Consider the following 15,053-nt stretch of genomic DNA (forward strand, 5'->3'; position numbering starts at 1 on the left):
CCTGAAAATAAACCCCTTTTACACTCTTCAAGGTTATCCAAATTTAAAACACATGGATAGTTTGCTGCTGCTAAGTCGCTTCAGTCGTGTCTGATTCTGTGCAACCCCAGAGACAGCAGCCCACCAGGCTTCCCCGTCCCTGGGATTCTCCAGGCAAGAACACTGGAGTGGGTTGCCATTTCCTTCTCCATAATTATCCGCCCCCGCCCCGGCAAAAAAATCTCTATCTTCCTGTTTCAAATCATATCCTCTGGCTAATAATCAGCAAAAATCAACTAACACGTATTTCACAAACTTTCTTGGATATAGAACCTTGCTCAGTGTGACCACCATTGCAAAAGGAAGGGAACTGGATGCCTAAGAGCACCAGCATTATGACTACAAGCAAAAACAAGCTCCAGATAAGCCTGGGTATTTATTACTATAAGCATTATTACCAACTTATTATAAGATAACGTATTTTTCTAACATTTCCCAATTTAAAAATCATTTCACATTGATTTTATCATCTGAATCTTATAGAATCTATAAGAACCAGTTGGGGAAAATGAAATGGCCTGGCTGTAAGTCCCCCACAGGAGGGGGGGACTGAATCCCGCCCCAGGCAGGAGAAAGTACACGGGTCTGAGAAGATCTCTGGACTGCAGGTAATGAGGAGGGAGCCTCAGACCCATTTTATACAAAATGAAGACAGCGATATAGAGGAGGACGGTACCCTTTCAGGGCTGGGGATTAAGACCAACCTCCAACTCTGAGCCTTTCCTGGCCTTCCAGCACTACTAGACTTCGTGACTTCCTGAGCCAGGGGCGGGAAAGAGTCTGGTTTGGGGCCCGAAATAATTTACTAAAGTATCCTAGCCATTAATCGCAAGACCCAACCCTTGCAGAGCATTAATCACATCTCAGGACTATACAGATAATCTATTTCCTCTCCCTCCCTTCCAGCATCAGCTATCTTACTTTACCTGAGGAAACTGACGAAGAGAAAACGTAAGACCACATTTTGCCCAAGATCACACACCTACGCTCAGAGCCAGGCCCTGAACTCAGGCCGTCTGCCCACCTAGTTATGCTTACCCCAGGAGGGACCACCACTGCCAGGGCACTAAAGAGTGCCGCTCCACAGTGACAGGGCCTGGAAAGCGTGCTTGTAAAAACCCTTTATTTAGAAGGCTTTCACAGGGCTTTTCTGGTGGCTCAGTGTTAAGAGTCCACCTGCCAATGCAGGAGCCATTGGTTCAATCCCTGGTCCAGGAAGACCGTACATACCATGGAGCAACTAAGCCCAGGAACCCATACGTCTCAGTCACTGAAGCCCGAGAGCCCTGGAGCCCGTGCTCCACAAGAGAAGCCACCGCAATGAGAAGCCCTCACTGCACAGAAAAGTAGCCCCGCTCACCACAACCAGAGAAAGCCCACACAGCAATAAGGCCCAGCACACCCAGAAATAAATAACTAAATAAAGTTATAGAATGGCTTTCACAATCTTGGCATGTGAATGTTGCAGTTTGGGTAACAACTGGACTCCCCAGGTGGTGCAGTGGATAAGAATCTGCCTGCCAGTGCAGAGGACATGTATTCAATCCCTGGTCCAGGAAAATTCCACGTGCTGTGGAACAACCAAGACTTTGTGCTACAACTACTGAAATCCACATGCTCTAGAGTCTGCAACGAAGAGTAGCCTTCACTCTCTGCAACTAGAGAAAGCCCTTGAGCACCAGGGAAGACCCAGCACAGCCATAAATAAATAAAATTATATTTAAAATAAAGGAATCTGATAATAAACAACCTAAAGCAATAATAGGAATCTACTTTTTAAAAAATATTTATTTGTTTGGCTTTGTCAGGTCTTCGTCGCGGCACTCGGGATCTTAGCATCAGGCAGGACCTTTCGTTGGGATACACGGACGCTCTAGGTGTGGCACGTGGGCCCCGGAACACACAGGCTCAGTAACTGCCCCGTGTGGGCTTAGTTATTCTGCAACACCTGTGACCTAAGTTCCCCGATCAGGGATTGAACCATGTCTCCTGGATTGCAAGGCAGATCCATAACCACTGGATCACCAGGGAAATCCCAATAGTAGGAATTTAAATGTAAGAAAGTCAAAGAGCATCAGAGGCAGAGCAGACCCTTCACAAGGAAAGCATGAGGCCTGGCGATTTAAATTACAAGGAGATTTGTTGAAGAGCAAAGAAAAACATAGAGTATATTTCTTAAAACTGACAGCATTGTTTTTTTCCAAATAAAAATATTTCTGTATCAACAGCATCTTAAACCCCTTAGCGACAGATCTTTATGAAGGATAAAGTGAGGAAAGAAATGATTAAAGCTTCTACGAACCTTCATAATTGATGTATGTGATCAGTTGATTCTCTTTTAGTTAATTCCTCGGGGAAAATGAGATGTCTGTAACACGGGAATTCTCAGGTCTTCCATTCCTACAAATTAAAGAGCAGAAGTCATTAATTAATGTCCTATCAAAACCAGACATCTTACATATATAATAATAGTAACAACTGCAGTAATGGCTAACACTTATTAAACACAAGATGTAATGCCAAGCATAATTCTAAGTGCTTTACTGTTTTATCTCATTTGATCTTCCCAACAACCTAATTTTTGCCTTATTTTTCATAAAAGGAAATTGAATCATATACCCAAAAATTAGACAGCCAGCAAACAACAGAGCCAGCATTTGTATCAAGCAATCTGACTCCAAGACCTAAACTCTTAACCCATGAACGTATGATATGTCATTTAATTTAAGCCTACTCATAATCCTGTCCTGGGAGATGCTTTTTACAGCTCACAAAATTGTGGCTCAAATGGGTTAAGCAGTTGAAACAGAGCTCAAATTCAGGTCAGTCTGTCTCCAAAACTCCTATTCCTTCTACCATGGTTTCCCTAAAAGGAAAAGAGATGCCAAAGATGAAGATGAGCGACAGGTCTGGGAAAGGAACTCTCCACAGACGCAAACCAGATGTCAGCTGGGGTCTCCCCTGCCCCCTTGAAATCTAGGAAACAGTGTCTATAAACTATTTTGTACATGTTGGGAGAAGTCCCAGGAGGGGTTGAAGTGTTTTCTCCTGGCCAGCTCAGCTTCCAGTTTCCACCTGTGCTGAGTCCTGGTTCCCACTCTCCACCATGGACCCCATGATGGAATTCAACCCCAGTCCCTTGATTTCCACAGCAGTCCCCAGGTGTGCGTACCAGACAACCCTGCTCTTTAAAAAACTGTTTCCTTGACTTTTTTCTCCTACACCCGAGCTCCAGCTTCCACTGATGACCCTCCTCTCTCTCTCCTTCCCCCTGCTCTCTTCACCTTGAACCCCAAATCTCCGGAACAAGAATCCCTCCACTTTCCCAGGCAGCGCCGTTCAGTCTCATGACCCCTCTGACCCAAGACCCTCCCTGATGCCTACAGTCTCAGATCCAGAAAGCTCCTCAAGGCATTTTCCTTTCCACAGTAGTTCTCCCTTTCAGAGAAGGCATGACTCTGGTTCTGGCCGCAGCAGCTGCCCCCACTACAAAACCCACCTCGAATCTTCCCATCAGGTCAACCTGGGCTGGGGAGGAATTTCAAGGCAACAAAAGCTGAATGTCAAGAAAACCTCAGCATATTTTTTTTTTTTTGAAGTTTATAGTTTCAAACTAGACACCAATTTACTGCCATTTTAAAAAATAAAACATATATATTTCATAACCTTGGCTGCTCCAGGCTGCATCTCCACATCCCTTAATACCAGCAGCAAAGGGGGAAGAAAGGAATCTCGTTGACCAAGTCTTTGGCAGCCACTCGGCTCTGAAGGCTTGCCAGTTTCTGGGAGGCTGCTTGCTGGCGGCTGACCTGGGTCTCTGGCGCTCCCATCTCCCCTGTGTACTCTTTTTTTTGGATCCACTGGGTCTTTGTTGTCACATGTGGGCTTTCTCTAATTGTGACAAGCAGGGGTTACTCTTCACTGTGGTTCATGGGCACATGGGCTTCAGTGGTTGCAGCATGCCAATGGGTTCCCTTCCCAGGGAAGTCCCTAAATTTACATTTACTCTTAGAATTATTTTGAGTACCTACTATATGCCAGGCTCTGGACAAAACACGAGGGATGCAGTGGGGAAAGATCAGACCCTGTCTCTGGCCCATGGACCTTTAATTCCTGAGAGGAAAAATTCGGCTTTAAACACACCTAATTTATTAATTACAATCATGACAAGTGCTACAAAGGGAAAGGATGAGATGCTGTGAAAATACTGGAAAAAGATAGGCTGACTCACAGCCACGTTGGCTTCCTAAGTGGGGAGCAGCGAGGCTGATGGAGGTTGAAGACACCAGCATCGAGCATGGTTGAAGCTGGGATCTGAGCGGAGTGTGCAGAGATGAGGGTAGGGTGCGCATCATGAGAGCAGCTCCAAGCAGGGCCATTGCGCCTGGAGGTGAGCTGAAAAGAGGGAACAAGCAAGAAGCGAGGCTGTGGGACACAGGGCTAGCAGTCCTTGCTTGGGACTGCGGATTGTGTTCCGAAGATGAATGTGAAATCATGAAGTATTTGCAGGGACGGGGAATGATGCAGCTCTCATGCTAAAGGTGTCTCTTTGGCTGCTCTGAGGATGAGGCACTGGAAGGGACCCATGAGGAGCCCTGGGGCAGTAATAAAGAGGCTGCTGGTGTAATTCAGGCAAGAGATGATGAGATCTCAGACTAGGAATAACAGCCATGTTGAAATGGCCCTGTGGCCTTTCTCCTATTGAAATGTTCCTCACACTTGCCTGATAAGAATCTGTGACGTTCATTAAAAATACAGGTTCCCAGAGTCCCATGCTGCAATGGGGTGGAGTTTGGGAATCTGTACTTTTTTTTTTTTTTTTTAATCTGGTTGTTTATTTTTCTATTATTGATTTTTAAGAATTCCTTATTATATTTGTAAACATGTGACAATTAGCTTTTTTATTATAATGTAAGCACCAGATATTAAGTTGTTGATTGCTAGACATCCATACTTTAAACAAACTTCCTGAGGGATTCCTTTCAGTAGACAAACTTGTCCCGTGTTACCCTGCAGTGTACACTGAGAAATAGACCTTCCTTTCCCTTGCAAAATAATTCAGTTTCTAAGGATGGTGCTTTTCATGACCTCAGTCAGCAGAGGATGCAGGAGAAATCTCACCGTTCACAGAATGCATTCCCTATTTGGCACTTCTTCTGTAATACAGGTCCAATTTTAGGTTACCTACATTTGTGGGTTTTAGGTGTGTTTCTTCACACATGAGCTTTTTTCTCTTTGTTTTGGGTTTTTTAAATAATTTATTTGTTTTATTTTTGGCTGTGCTGGATCTTAGTTGCTGCACGCAGGCTTTCTCTAGTTGCAGAGAGCAAGGGCTACCCTCTAGCTACGGTGCACGGGTTTCTCCTTGCAGTGGCTTCTTTAGTGGTGGAGAACAAGATCTAGGAGCTTGGGCTTCAGTAGTCGTGGCACACGGGCTCAGTAGTAGTGGCTCCAGGGCTTAGTTGCTCTGTGGCATGTGGAATCTTCTGAGACCACGGATTTAACCCGTGTCCCCTGCATTGGCAGGAGGATTCCTACCCACTGTACCACCAGGGGAGTCTTCTTCTTTTTTTTTTTTTCTTTTTTCTTGTAGTATTAATTTATGTGCAGCTGTCAAGAGAGGCAAAAAGGAGGTACTTCTGCAAAAACTACCAGGAACAGCAGGATTGTAGAACAATAGATGGAGCTAGAATCTAGCTCTATATTCGTTCTATAAACATCCTGCGGAACTCAGCCCATCTCCCCCGACCATCAACTGCTGACCTGGGGACGTCTTACTTGCCCCCAACCTCTGCCAGCTTCTACAGAGGAAAACATCAAGACCTTACATGGATTATGTGCTTGGAAAATGCTTTCCAATATTATCTTAGTTGCATATGATCCAGGTGGAGTAAGAAGGAGTTTTTTGCACTTCATCCATCCAGTTATCCTCTATCAATTTATCTACACAGAGAGCACAGCACAGTGGGCAGAAGGAAAAGTTTAGGAATCAGTCTACCAAAGTTCAAGTCCTGACTCTTTCAGTTATTAATTGGAGAAGTTACTTAATCTCTTTGCTTTTCAGTTTTCACACATGAAAAACCAAAATAATTATGGTATACTACTTTGTTCAGGCTGTAATAAGGAAGTACCACAGATTGAATTGAGACAAGCGGCAAGGGGGAGGGGACAACTTTTTGTTGTTGTGCCACCAGACATGTGGAATCTTAGTTCCCCAACCAGGGATCAAACTCATGGCCCCTGCATTAGAGGGATGGAGTCTTAACCACTGGACCACCAAGGAAGTCCTCCATTATGCATTTATTTATGTGACTAAGCACTGCATGCAGAACTTCCCCAACTAGGGATTGGACCCATGCCCCCACTGGAAGCACAGTGTCTTAACCAATAGACCATGAGGCAAGTCCCAAGGGCAGAACCTTTAAAAGAATAGCCTTTGAGGATACCACAAAAACTGGTTACAAAATGTGCTCACCACAGGGAACTCTGCTCAATATTATGTAGTAACTTGAATGGGAAGAGAGTGGGGGAGAATGGATACATACGTGTGAATATGTACAGCCCAGCCGCTTTGCTGTGCACCCAAGACTATGGCAACATTATTAACCAGCTACACTCCAACATAAAAGAAAAGAGAAAAGAGGAAAAAAGAATACAAGGATGGGCCAGTATTAGAAAACTATTAGTGTAACCTGCCACTATTAATAAATCAAATAATAAAAATCATATGATTACCTCAAAGGGGGAAAAAAAAACGCTCACTTTGGCAGCACATTTACTAAAACTGGAATGATACAGAGAAGATTCGTATGGTCCCTGAGCAAGGATGGATGAGTATTCATGAAGCATTCCATATTTTTATTAAGGGGTGGGGGGGAAATCTGGTTACAACCAATTAGGGCCAAGATGGCAGAAGATTCCACTTCCAGTAGACCTTGAACTTCACTGTACTCTCATTGTAATATTAGCATATGCTGAATGACAGTTCCCAGGCTGACCATACAAGGTCAAAAAGTGGGTGGTGGCCCCATTCTTGGAGATTCCTGCCCTTTCTTCAAAATAGTTAGCATAATTATTAGCATAACAAAATAGTTAGTTTAACAGATATTCCTTTTTTTGTTAGCATATAAAATTACCCAGCCCATAACAACTAAATGACCCCATACCCCGGGGCCACTCTCACCTTCTGAAACAGACTATTGTTGTTGTTCTTCAGTCCCTAAGTCATGTCCAATTCTTTGCCACCCTGTGCACTCCAGCATGCCAGGCTTCCCTGTCCTTCACTTTCTCCCTGAGTTTGGTCAAACTCATGTCCATTGAGTCAGAGATGCCGTCCAACCATCTCATCCTCTGTCACCCCCTTCTCCAGTCTTTCCCAGCATCAGGGTCTTATCCAATGAATCGGGTCTTCACGCCAAGTGGCCAAAGTATCAGAGCTTCATCTTCAGCATCTGACGCAGACTACATTTTGCTATATGATGTGGATTTAGATAAACTCACTCTCCCTATACTGTGGCTCACTCTTGAATTCTTTCCTGCTTGAAGCCGAGAACCCCCACTTGGTGGGCTGTCCCAGGGAGTTGCCTGGGACAAGGATTTGACCTGGAATGTGACCATTCTTTCCTGTCCCATTCTCCTGCAATAGAATGGCATGGTTGTTGCTGCTGTTTAGTCACTCAGTTGTGTCCAGCTCTTTGCAACCCCACTGACTGTAGCCCACCAGGCTCCACTGTCTATGGAATTCTCCAGGCAAGAATACTGGAGTGGGTTGCCATTTCCTTCTCCAAGGGATCTTCCCAAACCAAGGGTCAAACCCAAGACTCCTGCCTTGCAGGCAGATCCTTTACCACCGGGCCACCAGGGAAGCTCATAGAATGACTGAGACAACATAAGTTTATTTTCTCACAATTCTGGAAGCTAGAAGTTTCTTCAGAGGTTTCTTCGGAGGCCTTGCTCCTTGGCTTGCAGATGGTCATCTTCTCCCTGTGTCTTACCATGGTCTTCCCTCTGTACATGTGTATGTCTGTGTCCTCATCTTGAAACCAAGCAGGACCCTGTGGGGACCTCCCAGGTACAAATCCTTTTAGTATGCTGGCCCTCCCTCCCATTTCTTGTTTGTAGGAAATAGAGTTCATTCAGCCTCCTTGACCTTCCCTGAGTTCCACAGAGCAGATTAAACAGGTGCTAATCAGGGGAGGAAAGGAATGCAGAAACAGGGGAGGAGCAGTCAAGCAAGGAGATCCAATCAGTCTATCCTAGAGGAAATCAACCCTGAATATTCACTGGAAGGACTGATGCTGAAGCTGAAGCTCCAATACTTTGGCCACCTGATGCAAAGAGCCAACTCACTGGAAAAAGAAAACCCTGATTCTGGGAAAGGTCATGGTTGGATAGGATCATGGCTCAATGGACAGGAGACTGAGCAAACAGGAGAAGGTGAAGGACAGAGAAGCCTGGTGTGCTACAGTCCACGGGATCACGGAGAGTCAGACATGACTGAGCAACAACAAGAAGTCAAGAAAACCAGTGGGTTAGGGTCCTGATTCCTTCTCAGGGAATATCCATAACAATATATCTCCGAGTTCTTCTGCAAGAACTAAGCTCTTCCTCCCCTTGGTGGAAGATGGTAACTTCAGGCTGAGCATAAGACTCCTGTTACCTCACCACTAACCCATCATTAGAGAGTCACATACCCTGCAGCCCTAACTCCAAATTTTGTCTATTAAAAACCCTTCTCTGAAAAGCATCAGTGACTTCACGGTTTCTGAGGACCCATTCTCCTTGTTGGCTCTGCTGTAAACCTTTCTCTGTTCCAAACTCTGACATGTCAGATTGTTTGGCCTTGCTGTGCATCGGACCCACAAACTTGAGTCCGGCAACAGCTGGAGAACCTCTGTTGCTGGGCACATACACTGCATTCACCTTTGCACGTTTCTCACTGACCAAAACATTAAAACCTGCTGTTCAAACTCTTCTCAGCAAACTACTGGGTGGAATTCTTTAAGTCCCAGACTCGTGTGGGCTGTGCTTTCTCATTTCAGGCATGTATGTACCAGTGTGGTTTGCTTGATCCAACCTAGATGGTTGAGAAATCAGTGATGTTCAGGTCAGAACCCACTCAGCAGGGTGAGCCAATCAATAGGGTCAGGACCCAAGCTGAGTGAACGTCAAGGGAGGAAGGCACTTCTGCACCCACCCCTAACCAAACAGTCCTAGGATGGAGAAGCACAAGAGAAAATATATCAAAAATACCTCTGGTATTTGACAAAGTATTGCATAGGGCAATCTGTTGATTTTATCCATCTTTATTCTGGTGCTATTATGTGTCTGTCTTTATATTTAAAGACCATTTGTGGTACTTAGTTAATTTTATATATCCTACAGTGTGAAAGAAATTAAACAATTTGGGGAAATGATGTTTTATGTTAACTTGCTTTCCCATTAAAGACAATGAGTCTAAGTATTTCTCTCCTTAAAAAAAAAATGGTTAAGAGGTAAGCTGGCAGTCAACACCCAAGAGCTAAATGATGGTAAGAACTTTAAAATCTTCAAAACAAGATTAGTAAGTCTTTAAATGGGTTTTCCTTTCAGTATGTCAACAAACATTTATCAGCCTGCCATACACCCTCAAAGCTCAGTGGGTAAAGAATCTCCCTGCAATGCAGGAGACCCGGGTTTGATCCTTGGGTGGGGAATATCCCCTGGAGAAGGAAAAGGCAACCTACTCCAGAATTCTTGCCTGGAGAATCCCAGAGACAGAGGAACCTGGCAGCCTACAGTCCGTGGGGTCACAAGAATCGGACACTACTTAGCAACCAAACCACCACCACCATATGCCAAGGGTTGGGCTAGTGCTGGGGTACATTGATGAATAAAACAGATAAAGACCCAACAAAGAGGGAATTAAGACAGAGAAACAGAAGAGATATTAGTTTTTTATATTCACTAAGAACTGTTTGAAACAGAATAGTCCAGGATGATATCTCTGAGGCTGACTATGGAATATAAACTGAAACAAATATAGTATATGAATTTGATTAAAGACAAGGGAGATAGGTGTGGTGTGTGTGTGCTGGGTGGTAGGGGTGGGATGGAAGGTGTCGAAAATGAGCCTGGAGAATAAAGCTGGAAGTCACTGATGGGTTTCAAGGAGGGAATGGACACTGCATAGGGTCGGAAGCGGAAGCAAGGAAATGAGTTAATAGAGTATATTTACAGAGTTGGCAAAATGCAGAAGGCTTACACAGGGTGGTAGTAGATCGGGTGATAGCACATAGATTTAAAGGTATATTTTAAAGTGGAGGCAGCAGGACTTAAAATAATTCAACAGGAGGACAGAGTTGAGAAAAAGATAAGATTATCCAGGGCTCCTAGTCTTCTGGCTTAGGATAATTTCCTTCAGTTTATTTCCTTCAAAGCATTTACCACAATTAAAGCTTTTTAAGGCATTATCTTGTTGATTTGTTTACTTTCTTACTGAGTCCAGCAAAGGAGAAAAGGAAAGATATTCCCATCTGAATGCAGAGTTCCAAAGAATAGCAAGGAGAGATAAAAAAGCCTTCCTCAGCGACCAATGCAAAGAAATAGAGGAAAACAACAGAATGGGAAGGACTAGCTATCTCTTCAAGAAAATTAGAGATACCAAGGGAACATTTCATGCAAAGATGAGCTCCATAAAGGACAGAAATGGTATGGACCTAACAGAAGCAGAAGATATTAAGAAGAGGTGGCAAGAATACACAGAAGAACTGTACAAAAAAAGATCTTCACGACCCAGATAATCACGATGGTGTGATCAGTCACCTACAGCCAGACATCCTGGAACGTGAAGTCAAGTGGGCCTTAGAAAGCATCACTACAAACAAAGCTAGTGGAGGTGATGGAATTCCAGTTGAGCTATTTTAAATCCTGAAAAATGATGCTGTGAAAGTGCTGCACTCAATATGCCAGCAAATTTGGAAAACTCAGCAGTGGCCACAGGACTAGAAAAGGTCCGTTTTCATTCCAATCCCAAAGAAAGGCAATGCCAAAGAATGCTCAAACTACCACACAATTGCACTCATTTCACACGCTAGTAAAATAATGCTCAAAATTCTCCAAGCCAGGCTTCAGCAATATGTGAACCGTCAACTTCCAGATGTTCAAGCTGGTTTTAGAAAAGGCAGAGGAACCAGAGATCAAATTGCCAACATCCGCTAGATCAGCGAAAAACCAAGACAGTTCCAGAAAAACATCTATTTCTGCTTTGACTATGCCAAAGCCTTTGGCTGTGTGGATCACAAAAAAACTGTGGAAAATTCTGAAAGAGATGGGAATACCAGACCATCTGACCTGCCTCCTGAGAAACCTGTATGCAGGTCAGGAAGCAACAGTTAGAATTGGATATGGAACAACAGACTGGTTTCAAATAGGAAAAGGAGTATGTCAAGGCTGTATATTGTCACCCTGCTTATTTAACTTATATGCAGAGTACTTCACGAGAAACGCTGGGCTGGAAGAAGCACAAGCTGGAATCAAGATTGCCGGGAGAAATATCGGTAACATCCGATATGCAGATGACACCATCTAAAAAGCCTCTTGATGAAAGTGAAAGAGGAGAGTGAACAAGTTAGCTTAAAGCTCAACATTCAGAAAACTACAATCATGGCATCTGGTCCCATCACTTCATGGGAAATAGATGGGGAAACAGTGGAAACAGTGTCAGATTTTATTTTGGGGGGCTCCAAAATCACTGCAGATGGTGACTGCAGCCATGAAATTCAGTTCAGTTCAGTCGCTCAGTCGTGTCCGACTCTTTGCGACCCCATGAATTGCAGCACGCCAGGCCTCCCTGTCCATCACCAACTCCCGGAGTTCACTGAGACTCACATCCATCGAGTCAGTGATGCCATCCAGCCATCTCATCCTCTGTTGTCCCCTTCTCCTGCCCCCAATCCCTCCCAGCATCAGAGTCTTTTCCAATGAGTCAACTCTTTGCATCAGGTGGCCAAAGTACTGGAGTTTCAGCTTTAGCATCATTCCTTCCAAAGAACACCCAGGACTGATCTCCTTTAGAATGGACTGGTTAGATCTCCTTGCAGTCTAAGGGACTCTCAAGAGTCTTCTCCAACACCACATTTCAAAAGCATCAATTCTTTGGCGCTCAGCTTTCTTCACAGTCCATCCCTCATATCCATACATGACCACTGGAAAAACCATAGCCTTGACTAGACAGACCTTTGTTGGCAAAGTAATGTCTCTGCTTTTGAATATGCTATCTAGATTGGTCATAACTTTCCTTCCAAGAAGTAAGTGTCTTTTAATTTCATGGCTGCAATCACCATCTGCAGTGATTTTGGAGCCCCCCAAAATAAAGTCTGACAGTGTTTCCACTGTTTCCCCATCTATTTCCCATGAAGTGATGGGACCAGATGCCATGATTGTAGTTTTCTGAATGTTGAGCTTTAAGCCAACTTTTTCACTCTCCACTAACCATGAAATTAAAAGACGCTTACTCTTTGGAAGGAAAGTTATGACCAGCCTAGATAGCTATTCAAAAGCAGAGACGTTACTTTGACAACAAAGGTCCGTCTAGTCAAGGCTATGGTTTTCCCAGTGGTCATATATGGATGTTAGGGTTGGACTATAAAGAAAGATGAGCACCGAAGAATTGATGCTTTTGAACTCTGGTGTTGGAGAAGACTCTTGAGAGTCCCTTGGACTGCAAGGAGATCCAACCAGTCCATTCTAAAGTCCTGGTGTGTTCACCGGAAGGACTGATGTTGAAACTGAAACTCCAGTACTTTGGCCACCTCATGGGAAAAGTTGACTCGTTGGAAAAAACCCTGATGCTGGGAAGGACTGGGGGCAGGAGGAGAAGGGGACAACAGAGGATGAGATGGCTGGTTGGCATCACTGACTCAATGGACATGGATTTGGGTAGACTGTGGGAGTTAGTCATGGACAGGGAGGCCTGGCGTGCTGTGATTCATGGGGTCACAAAGAGTCGGACACAACTGAGTGACTGAACTGAACTGAACTGAACTGAGTCCAGGAAGAATAATGCTGTCCAGGTGAAAAGTAATGCATTATCCAGCAATCCCACTCCAGGGCATATACCATAAAGAGCTATACGCACTCCAATGTTTACAGCAGCACTGTTTACAATAATCAAGACAAGGAAGCACCTAAATGTCCCCTGACCAATGAATGCATAAAGGAGGTGCAGTACATATATATAATAGAATATAACTCAGCCATAAAAAAGAATGAAATAATGTCATTTGCAGCAACATGGATGAACCTAGAGATTGTCGTACTGAGTGAAGTAAACCAAAGACAGAAAGACAAATACCGTATGATGTTGCTTATATGTTAAAAAGAAAAAAAAAAGATACAAATGAACTTGTATACATAACAGAAATAGGCAGGCCCACAGACAGAAAAAAAAAAAAAAAAAACTTATGGTTATCAAAGGGGAAAGGGAGAAGAGGGATAAATTAGGAGTTTGGGATTAACATATATACATTATTGTATATATAAATTTGGAGAAGGAAATGGCAATCCACTCCAGTACTCTTGCCTGGGAAATTCCATGGACAGAGGAGCCTGATGGGCTACAGTCCATAGGTGGCAAAGAGTCGGACATGACTTGGCAACAACAACATATATTAAAATAGATAACCATCAAGAACCAACTGGGAAGAGGGAACTATAGTCAATATTTTGTAATAACCTGTAAGGGAAAAGAATCTCAAAAAGAATATGTTTATATATAAAGCATATATATACATATCACTGAATCACTTTTCTGTACAAATGAAAATAACACAGCATTGTAATTCAACTATACTTCAATTTTTTAAAAATCAAAATTAAAAGTAATGCAAAGCACATAGGTAATTTAAAATTTTTAATTTGCTAATAGTCACATTAAGAAGATGTGTAATTATATATATTTAAATTATATATATAATATATATATATATATATATGGCCATGCACCATGCAGGATCTTAATTCCCCAACCTAGGATTGAACCCATGCCCCCTGTGATGGAAGTACTGAGTCTTAACCACTATATATTTTCACGATATATTTTACTTAATCCCATAAATCCAAAATATTATTTCAATAAGCAAACAAAATCAGAAATAATGAGAGATTTTACTACTCTTTTTATACTGAGTCTTCAAAATATGGTGTGTCTTTTCCACCGACAGCACATCTCAAGTCAGCCTAGCAACAGTTCAAGTCCTTAATAACCGCCTGTGGCTAGTGGCTTTGTACTGGGTGGGCACTGCAGATCCGCAGTAGCAGGCACTCAAGGCAGACATGTTCAGTCTGGTTCACTGTTCTTCTCCAGCAACTGAAACATTCAGTGGCACATAGAGAGTATTTGATATATCGCGAATGAGCAAACAGATGCCTAGTGATGGGGGTGTGTACTGGAGGCCATAATTTTGGGGATGGGCTCAAAGCTTCCACTTGGATTCCTCTTGGTCCAGACAACTTGGTCGGAGGCATCTAAGAGACGTCACAATGAAGATGTCAAGAAAGGAAGTGGATGGGACGTGGTGGTAAAAGAACGAGAAAAAGAGAAGGAAAAGGTGGAAGGAAGGAAGGAAGGGAAGGAAGGAAGAAAGAAAGAGGAGATGAGAATCTGGGACTGAGAGAAATCTGAGTGAATATGTAATTTTGGTATTTGATGATTTCTAAATCCAAGGGAATCATTTCTGGATTACCTGAGGAAAGAGTGCAGAACAAAGAGAAAGCCTAGGACCCCATGCGCAGAGATACCAACATTGAAATGTTGAGAATGTTGAGCTAGAGAAGAAAATCAGGAATGTGTGGTCGCGTCAAGAAATCAAAAAATGAAGAGTTTCAAGAAGAAAGGAGTAGCCAGCCCTGCTGAAAGTTCTGGTTTAAAAAAAAAAAAACAGAGAATAAAAAACGAAGAATACAAGAGCATTGAGACCTTAACAATTATCCCGACACACATTTCACAATCATGATCTCTTTTTAGCCCTGCTTTG

At 43.3% G+C, this 15,053-nt stretch overlaps 1 non-coding gene across 1 annotated transcript; it reads left to right on the forward strand.

Moving 5' to 3' along the window:
• Nucleotides 1-6,793: 6,793 nt before the first annotated feature.
• On the forward strand, nt 6,794-6,899 carry LOC138988369 (U6 spliceosomal RNA). Its single transcript, XR_011464671.1, has one exon. It is a non-coding gene; the product is annotated as a U6 spliceosomal RNA (small nuclear RNA).
• Nucleotides 6,900-15,053: the final 8,154 nt, after the last annotated feature.

Source organism: Bos mutus, chromosome 6, assembly GCF_027580195.1.
Source record: "Bos mutus isolate GX-2022 chromosome 6, NWIPB_WYAK_1.1, whole genome shotgun sequence".
Lineage (NCBI taxonomy): Eukaryota > Metazoa > Chordata > Mammalia > Artiodactyla > Bovidae > Bos > Bos mutus.